Genomic DNA, 10,652 nt, shown 5'->3' on the forward strand with positions numbered 1-10,652 from the left:
TAGGGATGCCAGCCACATTTCTTCCTTATGGTATCTGCTTATTCAAGCTTAGCAACAGGGGGGAGTTGTGAGCCTAGATGCGCTGGGTGGGGCTGCGCTGGTGGCTCTGAATGTAGGTATGTCAGAAAGGAGAGGGTCTAGGACCTGAGTGAGGTGTTTCTGAGCTATGGATAGATTAGGAAAGGGGATGTGTGTTGCGGTTCTGAGCCTGCCAGGACAGATGAATGGAAATAGGGGGTTTGAATGGGAAAGCACTCCTGTTTAGGTAGGAGTTGGGTTGGAGGGAACTGGGAAAGGTGGGTTGGGCTGGGCTGTCATGGCTGACTACTTTGGGGGGGGAATGCTATTAACTGGTGGGAGTGGAAGATAGCGTGGAAGACTGGGGAAGGGAGCAACAGGTAGATTTGGAGAGGATGAGGTTGGGAATAGGAAAAAACAGCGAAGGGGTGGTGAAGGGATGAATACTATTTACAGTAAGGGCAGAATGGAAGAAAAGTTTCCAGTTTTTAATTCTAAGAAGGGAAAATGTAGGTGAGAGGTTGTTGGTTTTTTCATAGCTTCCCTCCCCCCTCCCCCCCTCAAGCCTCCCTTATCCCATATAGAATTGCTGCCCCATGACATTCTCCAACTAGTATCCTGTGTATGTGTGTTGCTTTGAAGAGCTGGTCACTTTCCAGGGGAGTGCGGAAGGGCTCTGGTACTGGCAGTCTAAGCCCTATGGGCATCAGCCACCACTGACTATTCTCATTTTACAAAGGGGAAACTAAATGATGTGCCTAACCCTGCACTCCAATAAAATAGGCTGACAAACTTGCCTTCACATTTCCTGCTGGGCTTTGGCTACTTGGTGGGACTGCCTAGTTTCTGGATTTCTACCCTGTCTCAGGACGAGAAGTGATTTTTGTTTCATTGCAGCCATTCTAAACAATCAGGTCTGTCACCCCAAATGGAGTAGAAGAGGGATGATGACCTGAGCCACTGTCTCACCAGGAGTTTTTAGGGAAGAGAGTTCCTCTAACTGTCCTGAGATTGTTAGGGCTGCTTTTTAAAGGCTAGTCTCAGTTTGGGTAAACTTGTTCTTCTCGTGGAAGAAAGGTGTTAGGATTTATTGGTCCAGTCTTGCAGTTAATTTCTTCAAAGAACTTTGCAAATGTTAAGGGGTGAATCCCACTTCCATTGGACTCATGTACGTGTGACTATTTGCAGCTAGGTTGCACTATACAAGTAGAGGATAAAAATGATAAAGCACTGAGTAAACAACTATTAGTGCTTGTATTGTCGATGTTTTCTGACATTCCCTTTTTATTAGTATTGATTTCAGTGGTTAGAATGTTCCTCAGTGTATTAAGTAAAATTGCTTGAACTTGTATGCATGGTTAAGAATGACCTATTCATATCAAGCCATTTGAGTTGATCTTGAGCTCATTACATTCTATAGTACATTTTGTGAGCTTGTTATTCCTAATTTACATTTATCTGTGTGTGTGTATTCTTCATAATCTATACACATGACTTGGATTATATATGTTTTGTGAGGGTAACACACCTTGAATTGTGGTGTTTTAATAAAATGGCTTTAAAACTTGGTTTGGACTGGAAAGCTAAATGCAAAACTTTCAAGAGTGCTGAGCACTCAGATCTCTAACTGAAATCAGTTGGAACTGCAGGTGCTCATCATTTCTGGAAATTGGGCCTGAAAACATTTTTGTTGCTCTTAGAAGTAGAGGATAACCTTAGATTCTGAGAGTCATTACAAATGGAAGTGCCAGCATGTGAATAATTGCCTTCCCCTTGATATCTTTAATTGGAATACCATAAACTGAATGCAAATATACAGTTAGAGCAAAATCCTCCAATCTAATGCACAGTCCAGTCCCCCCCCCCCCCCCCCCCCCCGCCCCGAATAACACTTTATATCTTATGTGGAACCTCTGTATGGGATTCCTTATTTTTTTGCAAATATTGAAGGATTGTTTGGACCACAAATTGTATAATTTACAGGTAACTATAGCCACCGTGGACTCCAAATTTATACAGACAAACTACAGGATCAGTAAACTTGAACAGACCAAAACTGCTCTTCTGGGTGCTTTGCTGAAAAAGCTTCTTACACCTAAAAAGCAATGTTGCTCTGACAAAAGAAGTCAAGGGACCAACTATAAGCCCTGATCCTGCAGTCGCTAATGCATATACTTAATCTTAAGCATGTGAATAGTTTTCACTGCCTTCAATGAGTAGTCACATGCTTAGATTTAAGCAGGTGGATTAAGTGCTTGAAGGATTGAAGCCCTAGGCTGGAATCTGCAGATAATGTTCATAGCCTGACAGCATTAAGTTGGTGGGGCTAATTGAAGGCCGGAAGAGCAGAATGTAAATTCCCTGAGATTTTGAGATAGAAAACTTATCCTGTACGGGTTGAAAAGGTGCTTGGTATCCGAAAGCTTTAGGAAACCAAAAGTTTTGGGTCAGTTCACAGAGATTTGGACCAGACCAATAAAACATTATGGGTTTTGAAATCAATGAGACTATGCAGCCTAGTAAGCACTGTACCCACTAATAAATATTTGTAGGGTTGAGCTCTTGACATACAATAGAAATACAATTTTTTGTCCTCCATGTGGCACATGCTTGGTAAATAGAATTTCAGCCACTGAACATTGTATTCAAATGAACAAGAGTTGAAACAAATCTCCTTTTCTCTGGATTTGGTTCGGTGTGAATACTTGCTTATTTGGGAAACCTGAATTGATGGGTAAACTTTTGGGAAACGCAATAAGGGCAAAGTCAACTGAAGGAACTGACCATTCTGTACTGTTCGGAAGAGGATATTTCCAATTTTTATCATTTTATTGCCATCAGATAAACAAAAAGCTGCATGTTACAAACAGTAGAGAACAGAGTATAATGTCAATAACACAAAGGAAGAGCTTACTTTATACATTTATATAAACATATTTGGTGGTGTCTGTCTTTAACAACTTAATATTTAAGAGTAGTTAAATTCTGTATAATAAACTCTTCTTCATATCCATGTAATTGCTATGAATATAAATACTAATATCATCTTGGACAACTGATAACTGCAGTATTTTTAGAGTCTAAAGTGATAGTTGGTTGATTTTTATTGTTTAGTAACCAGGATATCTATATACATATACCTCATAGTTTCTATAAACTTCCTTCTGTTTTTTAATCCAATGTTGTCTTCCAGTAGATAGGTTCATCCTTATTTTGCATATATAATTGCAGCTCCATACATACTGCAAACATGATTGCTGTCTCTCATGCATTATCTTAAATATAGATTGGAATTAATTTTTGTTAGCAAGTGAAGGAAAATACAGTCTATAACGGGTGGACAAACTTTTTGGCCCAAGGGCCACATCTGGATATGGAAATTGTACAGCAGGCCATAAATGCTCATGAAATTGGGGTTGGGGTGTAGCAGCGGGTGTGGGCTCTAGGATGGGGCTGGGGATGAGGGGTTGAGGTGCAGGAGGATGCTTCAGGCTGGGACCTAGGGGTTGGGGGGGGGGTCAGGGCTGGGGCAGGGGGTTGGAGTGCAGGAGGGGGTCGGGGTGCAGGCTCCAGGCGACGCTTACCTCAAGCAGCTCCCAGAAACAGGAGCTGGAACATGCTGCTATGTGGTGGTGCAGCCAGGCAGCTCTGCATGCTGCCCTGTCCACAGGCACTGCCTGTGCAGCTCCCATTGGCAGTGATTCCCTGCCAGTGGATCTGCGGGGGTGGCGCTTGGGGTGGGGGCAGTGTGTGGAGCCCCTTGGCTGCCCCTATGTGTAGGAGCCAGAAGGGGGACATGCCACTGCTTCCGGGAGCCGAGTGGAGCAGGGCAAGTCCCCGACCCCGTTCCCTGGCGAGAGCTTGAGAACCAGATTAAAACGGACAGATGTGGCCCCTGGGCCGTAGTTTGCCCACCCTGGTCTATATTGAGTGAAATTCAGTTACTAAAATGTGCAAATACAGACTTCAAGGGGTATTCAAATACTCTTTTCTCTGATTATATTCAAGATGTTAAGATTCCTCTTAAAGATAAAGTATAGAATTTGGGGCATATACTGATGAGTATTTCTCAATGAAGTTGTACAGCAGAGATGTAGTTACGACCACCCTCTGATTGATTGTATTTTTCTGATCGGATCTTCTGCACTCATGGAACTTCGTTTCCTAATTCTAGGAAATGTCTAATTTGTAGTATAGCTAGAAATCCAGAGAAGGTAATTAAATTTAATTCTGAGCTGTTCCATAACCACTAGTGTTATGCCCTGGAAAAAAAAAACTCCAATAGCTGACAGTTCTTTGGCATTCCACCTATTAAAGTTGATTCCTTCATGTCCTGGAGGGAAACCTAGTAGCCCACATGTCCAGGAAGTCAACTAGAAGCCTGACACCTGACCATACCTGTCATGTATTTCCGTAGCAGATACGGACTGGTTATAGAGTTTGATTATACACACCAGATGTATTCATCCTAAGATCTTTTAATGCTCTGCCAGGTATGGCTGGGGTTAGCTTAAATAGGGTATTTTACATAGTGCCGCCAAGTAGCTGAACAATATGATACAGTTTAGTATGCCATTACCGTACCAAGATACCTGATTTCCAATGTTCCCTCTAATTTTTTACATCCATGTGCAGAATCAATTCTGTTATGTGCACTAATATGTAGGTGATGTGTGGTGGGGGTGGGGCATAGGGGTTTGGCGTGTGGGAGGGGGCTCAGGGCTAGGTGAGAGAGTTTGGGTGTGGGGGTTGAGGGCTCTGGTTGGGGGTGCAAGCTCTAGGTTGGAGCCAGGGATGAGGGGTTTGGGGTGCAGGCTGCCCCAGGGCTGAGGAGGGAGAGCGGACTCCCCCCAGTCCTCTCTTGCCGCAGCAGCCTGTGACCACAGCAGAGGTGTGCCTCCCTGCTGTGCGGCCCTTGATAGCCTTCTGCGTGGCTGTGCAGCTTAGAGGGAACTTAGCTGATTGCTTTCTTGAAGATCAGACAACACTCTATACTAGAATCACTCTGCAGATATGAAAGAAAACCAGTGTTTTCACCATATATCTTTATTATGGACTGACTCTCTGGAGAACATTAACTGTTGTGAGCAGTGCAATGACTGGAGGAAATGGAAGAGGTGACAAAATAAATGTTCTTGCCTTGTGCTGCTCTTTAAAGAGAAATTCTCTGATCAAAAGGAATTCCAGTAAATGAGTGCACAGGGAAAAATGTAAGCCAGTTAGATAGAGGTTGCAAATTGATATCCAAAAGTAAGGCTCTCTAGTACAACAAAAATGTCCTCTAAAAGAACCCTAATGCTTTCTCTCCTAATACTAAAAGATGGCTGACTTTGTTTAATATGATTGACAATTGGTGTCTGAAAAATATATGAAGGTGTGACTTCCCCTGAAATAAAGATAGATTAGTCTTTCCACTACTAATTTTCACTAGTCAGAGATAGCTGGTTTGCTAAAACTAGTGACAGTATTTCTTTGTCTAAATAGATTATATTGGTCAATATGAGCTACACTGCTCTGAATTATTCTTTTAAGGAATGCAGTCATGATGCATTTTGACCATTAATGAGCAATATTCTTCCCTCAAGGGAATGATGCAAGATTTGAAAAGATTGATGATGGTTTTTATCATCAGCCTCTCAGCCCTGGAGATTTTTGGAAGGTCTCTTAAAAGTAGTTCATCAGTTATATCTGCTTCAAATTGTATATTTTGTTCTTCATAATACTGTGGTATTTTTAGGCTTTCCAAACAATGTGTTTGTGTTGTAGGATTTCCTCCTATACATTACCATTTACAAATGTCTTATTGCGTTTTGATCACTACTCTTTTCGTAAAAAGAAAAGGAGTACTTGTGGCACCTTAGAGACTAACAGATTTATTTGAGCATAAGCTTTCGTGATCTCTAAGGTGCCACAAGTACTCCTTTTCTTTTTGCAAATACAGACTAACACGGCTGCTTCTTTGAAAACTACTCTTTTTTGTGTCATTACATATTTTTGAAAACATACCTCTGACTTTAAAAACTCAAAATACTGTTTTGTGGGGGCAGGCTTGGGCCCTAGATGAGATGATAATGTCAGCTTACAATTGAACTTAAGCTGAAACTTCTTGTTGGTGTAGAAGAAGTGGTTTTAGTTGTTTCCAAGATCAACTGCTCTGACTGAAGATGCACCAAAAAAAATGTACATAATGGTAATTCATCTAATGTACAACTTTAAATTCTTCTCACAAATCCCAGGGGAAGATTTGTCTATTGTTTATTTCAAAATATTGTTGTACATGAGCTCTGATAAATTTTTTAACATGCGAGAAGGGAATCTCTGCCTAGGTGCTGGTCTTTGGAATTGCTGACTTCCAGGCAACAGCACATTAGTGTGTAATAAAATATTTTAAAGCTAAATACTTGGAGGCTCTTCCACTTTTTTGAAAATCAAATATATCCTGGATGAGAAGCCATGAACTTTGGAATGGAAAGTCAAGACTTTTACTACCTGTGTTCAGTAGCTGCTAGACATCAGAGAAGCCTTTATTTCATAAGGATGGAACTGAAGGTTTAAGCATGTTTTTCTGGAAACTGGGAGGCATTTTATCTAATTTCTTTTTAACACAGCAATACTGTCTTCCTCCAAGAAAGAAAGAATTTTTAAAATGGGAGTAATTGCTAAAATCTCAATTGCTCATCAGATTTATAAGGAGATGCCTACATATCCAGATATTAACACAGTGTGCTAGAAAACCAGAGATCGTAGAAGATTAGAGTTGGAAGAGACCTCAGGAGGTCATCTAGTCCAACAACCTGCTCAAAGCAGGACCAATCGCAACTAAATCGTCCTAGCTAGGGCTTTGTCAAGCCAGGCCTCAAAAATCTCTATGGATGGAGATTCCATTACCTCCCTAGGTAACCCATTCCAGTGCTTCACAACCCTCCTAGTGAAATATTGTAGTTTTTCCTAATATCCAACCTAGACCTTCCCCACTGCAACTTGAGACCATTACTCCTTGTTCTGTCATCTGCCACCACTGAGAATAGCCAGGCTCCATCCTCTTTGGAACCTCCCTTCATGGCAGGGCTTTGGAGCGGAGCACAGAGCTGGAGCCTGCATGGAGCAGCTCCAGAGCAGTGGAGCTGCAGGTTTTTGCCTGGAGCTGGAACGAAACCAGAGCACAGCTCCAAAGCCCTGCTTCATGGAGTTGAAGGCTGCTATCAAATCCCCTTTTTCAGACTAAATAAGCCCAGTTCCCTCAGCCTCCTCATAAGTCATGTGCCCCTCTGCTGTACTCTCTCCAATTTGTCTACATCCTTTCTGTAGTGGGGGGTCCCCAAAACTGAATGCAATACTCCAGTTGTGGCCTCACCAGTGCCAAATAGAGGGAAGCGATTATTCCCCTCTATCTGCTGGCAATGCTCCTACTAATGCAGCCCAATATGCCCTGAGCCTTCTTGGCAACAAGGGCACACTGGCTCATATCCAGCTTCTCATCCACTGTAATCCCCAGGTCCTTTTCTGCAAAATTGCTGCTTTGCCAGTCACTCCCCAGCCTGTAGCTTTGCATGGGATTCTTCCGTTCTAAGTGCAGGACTCTGAACTTGTCCTTTTTGAACCTCATCAGCTTTCTTTTGGCCCAATCCTCCAATTTGTCTAGGTCTCTCTGGACCTTATCCCTACCCTCCAACATATCTACCTCTCCACCCATCTTGGTGTTATCTGCAAGTTTGCTGAGGGTGCAATCCATCCCATCATCCAGATCATTAATGAATATGTTGAACAAAACTGACCCCATGACTGATCCCTGGGGCACTCCATTTGATACCAGCTGCCAACTAGACATCGAGCCGTTGATCGCTACCTGATGATCTAGCCAGTTTTCTATCCACCTTATAGTCCATTCATCCAATCCATACTTGTTTAACCTGCTGGCAAGAATACTGTGGGAGCCTGTATCAAAGGCTTTGCTAAAGTCCAGGTATATCACTTGCACTACTGTCCCCATATCCACAGAGCAAGTTATCTCTTCATAGAAGTCCCATCATAGAAGAACCATCTCATCATGGTCAGGCATGACTTGCCCTTGATGAATCCATGTTGACTGTTCCTGATCACTTCCTCTCCTCCAGTGCTTCAAAATGGATTCCTTGAGGACCTGTTCCATTATTTTTCCAGGGACTGAGGTGAGGCTGACCAGTGTGTAGTTCCCTGGATTCTCCTTCTTCCTTTTTTTTTTTTTTTTTTTAAGTTAGGCACTATATTTGCCTTTTTCCAATAGTCCAGGACCTCCCCCGATCTCCAAGAGTTTTCAAAGATAATGGCCAGTGGCTCTGCAATCACATCAGCCAACTCCCTCAGCACCCTCGGATGCATTGCATCTGGCCCCATGGACTTGTGCATGTCCAGCTTTCTAAATAGTCCTTAACCTATTCTTTCACCACCGAGGGCTGCTCACCACCTCCCCATACTGTGCTGCCCAGTGCAGCAGTCTGGGAGCTGACCTTGTCTATGAAGACCAAGGCAAGAAAACCATTGAGTACTTCTGCTTTTTTATATGCCTCCCTAGTCATCTGTCCAAGTTTCCACTTCTTGTAAGCCACCTTTTTGTGTTTAAGCTCACTGAAGAGTTCTCTGTTAAACCAAGCTTGTCGCCTGCCATATTTTCTATTCTTTCTGTACATAGGGATGGTTTGTTCTTGTGCCATCAATAAGCCTTCTTTAAAATACAGCCAGCTCTCCTGGACTCCTTTCCCCCTCAGATTAGACTCCCAGGGGATCCTGCCCATCAGTTCTCTGAGGGAGCCAAAATCTGCTTTTCTGAAGTCCAGGGTCTGTACTCTGCTGCTCTCCTTTCTTCTTTTTGTCAGGATCCTGAACTCTACCATCTTGTCATCACTGCTGCCCAGGTTGCCACCCACTTCTACTTCCCCTACCAATTCTTCCCTGTTTGTGAGCAGCAGGTCAAGAGGAGCAGGGCTCTTAGTTGGTTCCTCCAGCACTTGCACCAGGAAGTTGTCCCCAACACTCTTCAAAAACTTCCTAGATTGTCTGTGCACTGCTGTATTGCTCTCCCAGCAGATGTCAGGGTTATCGAAGTCCCCCATGAGAAACCAAGGCCTATGAGCTGGAAACTGCTGTTAGTTATCCAAAGAACACCTCATCTTATTCTTCTGGTCTGGTGGTATATAGCAGACGCTCACCAGAACATCACCCTTGTTGCTCTTGCCTCTAAACTTAACCCAAAGACTCTCAACAGGCCTTTCTCCAGTTTCATACTGGAGCTCTGAGCAATCATACTGTTCTCTTACATACTGTGAAACTCCACCCTTTTTCTCCTGCCTGTCCTTCCTGAACAGTTTTTATATCCATCCATGACAGTGCTCCAGTCATGTGAGTTACCCCACCAAGTCTGTTATTCCAATCAGATCATAGTTTCTTGACTGTGGCAGGACTTCCAATTCTTCCTGCTTGTTTCCCAGGCTTCTTGCATTCATGTACAGGCACCTAAGATAACTAGCCGATTGCCCTACTTTCTCAGTATGACTCAGGAGGCTTCCCCTGTTGCACCCTCCTCCTTGTGTTTCCTCCCGATATCCCACTTCCCCACTTACCTCAGGGCTTAGGTCTCCATCCCCTGGCAAACTTAGTAGTTTAATCTCTCTTCATCCACAATGACTAAAGTAGCCCCTATTGTAAGATCAGTGTAATATAATATACATATACATAATATAGCTCTTCTCTGTGTAGGATGGAGCAGATACTGGCCCACTCAATTTTTTTTTTAAATTAGTATATTCTGATACTTCTAGCTATTTCTTGTCTTAGTGCAAAGCCCACTTTCTCTTTCTTAAGAAAAGAGAGCACTTTTCATACATTTTCATGCACTGTTGTTAATTGTAATATTCTGTGTACAGAATTTTAAAGAATGCCAAGGAGATGAGCTGGGCATTTTCAGGTTGGTTAATGCCCCTTCTAAGTAGGCTCTTTTATGTATATTGTTGCTTCCTAGGGTACTCTCAACAGATAAGCTATTGAGTAATCAATCCTTTTTCTCAATGACTGACTAACTGGAACAGTTGAATTTAAACACATTAAAACTGTATGAAATATCCTGTTGAGGGCAAAAGAAGAAGACTGGTTATTAAATAGCCACAGTTAACTTTAATGACTGGACCAATGTTTTATTGTCATCATAAGACCTACAGTAACTGTACAGAAATAGTAGTTTAGGGTCTGATCCAGTGTTCATCGAAATCAGTGGGAGACTTTCTGTTGACTTCCATTGGCATTGTATCAGGTCTATACTATTTCTAGGCTGACTCACAATGAGGATGTATCAAACTCTCACCCTGTCTTCTCCTCTTTTATATCCTTGTTATACTCACCAATGAGGGATTTTTTTCCCCAAGCAGTATGAAATCAGCATATTGTAATATTCAAACTGTGGCACGGTCAATTTTATGTTTACATACTTTAAACTGGCTGTGTTCATTAATTGGCAGTGTTCTTATCCTGCAACCTGTTGTTTGTGGGCAGATCCTTCCCCTTGCACATAGCTTCATTCACTTCACCTTGGTGGATCAGAGCCTAAGGCAGGATGTGTTCTGGAGTGTGAGTAGAACCTGAGTTTAATCCTATTTCGCCATCTT

Source organism: Chelonia mydas, chromosome 4, assembly GCF_015237465.2.
Source record: "Chelonia mydas isolate rCheMyd1 chromosome 4, rCheMyd1.pri.v2, whole genome shotgun sequence".
Lineage (NCBI taxonomy): Eukaryota > Metazoa > Chordata > Testudines > Cheloniidae > Chelonia > Chelonia mydas.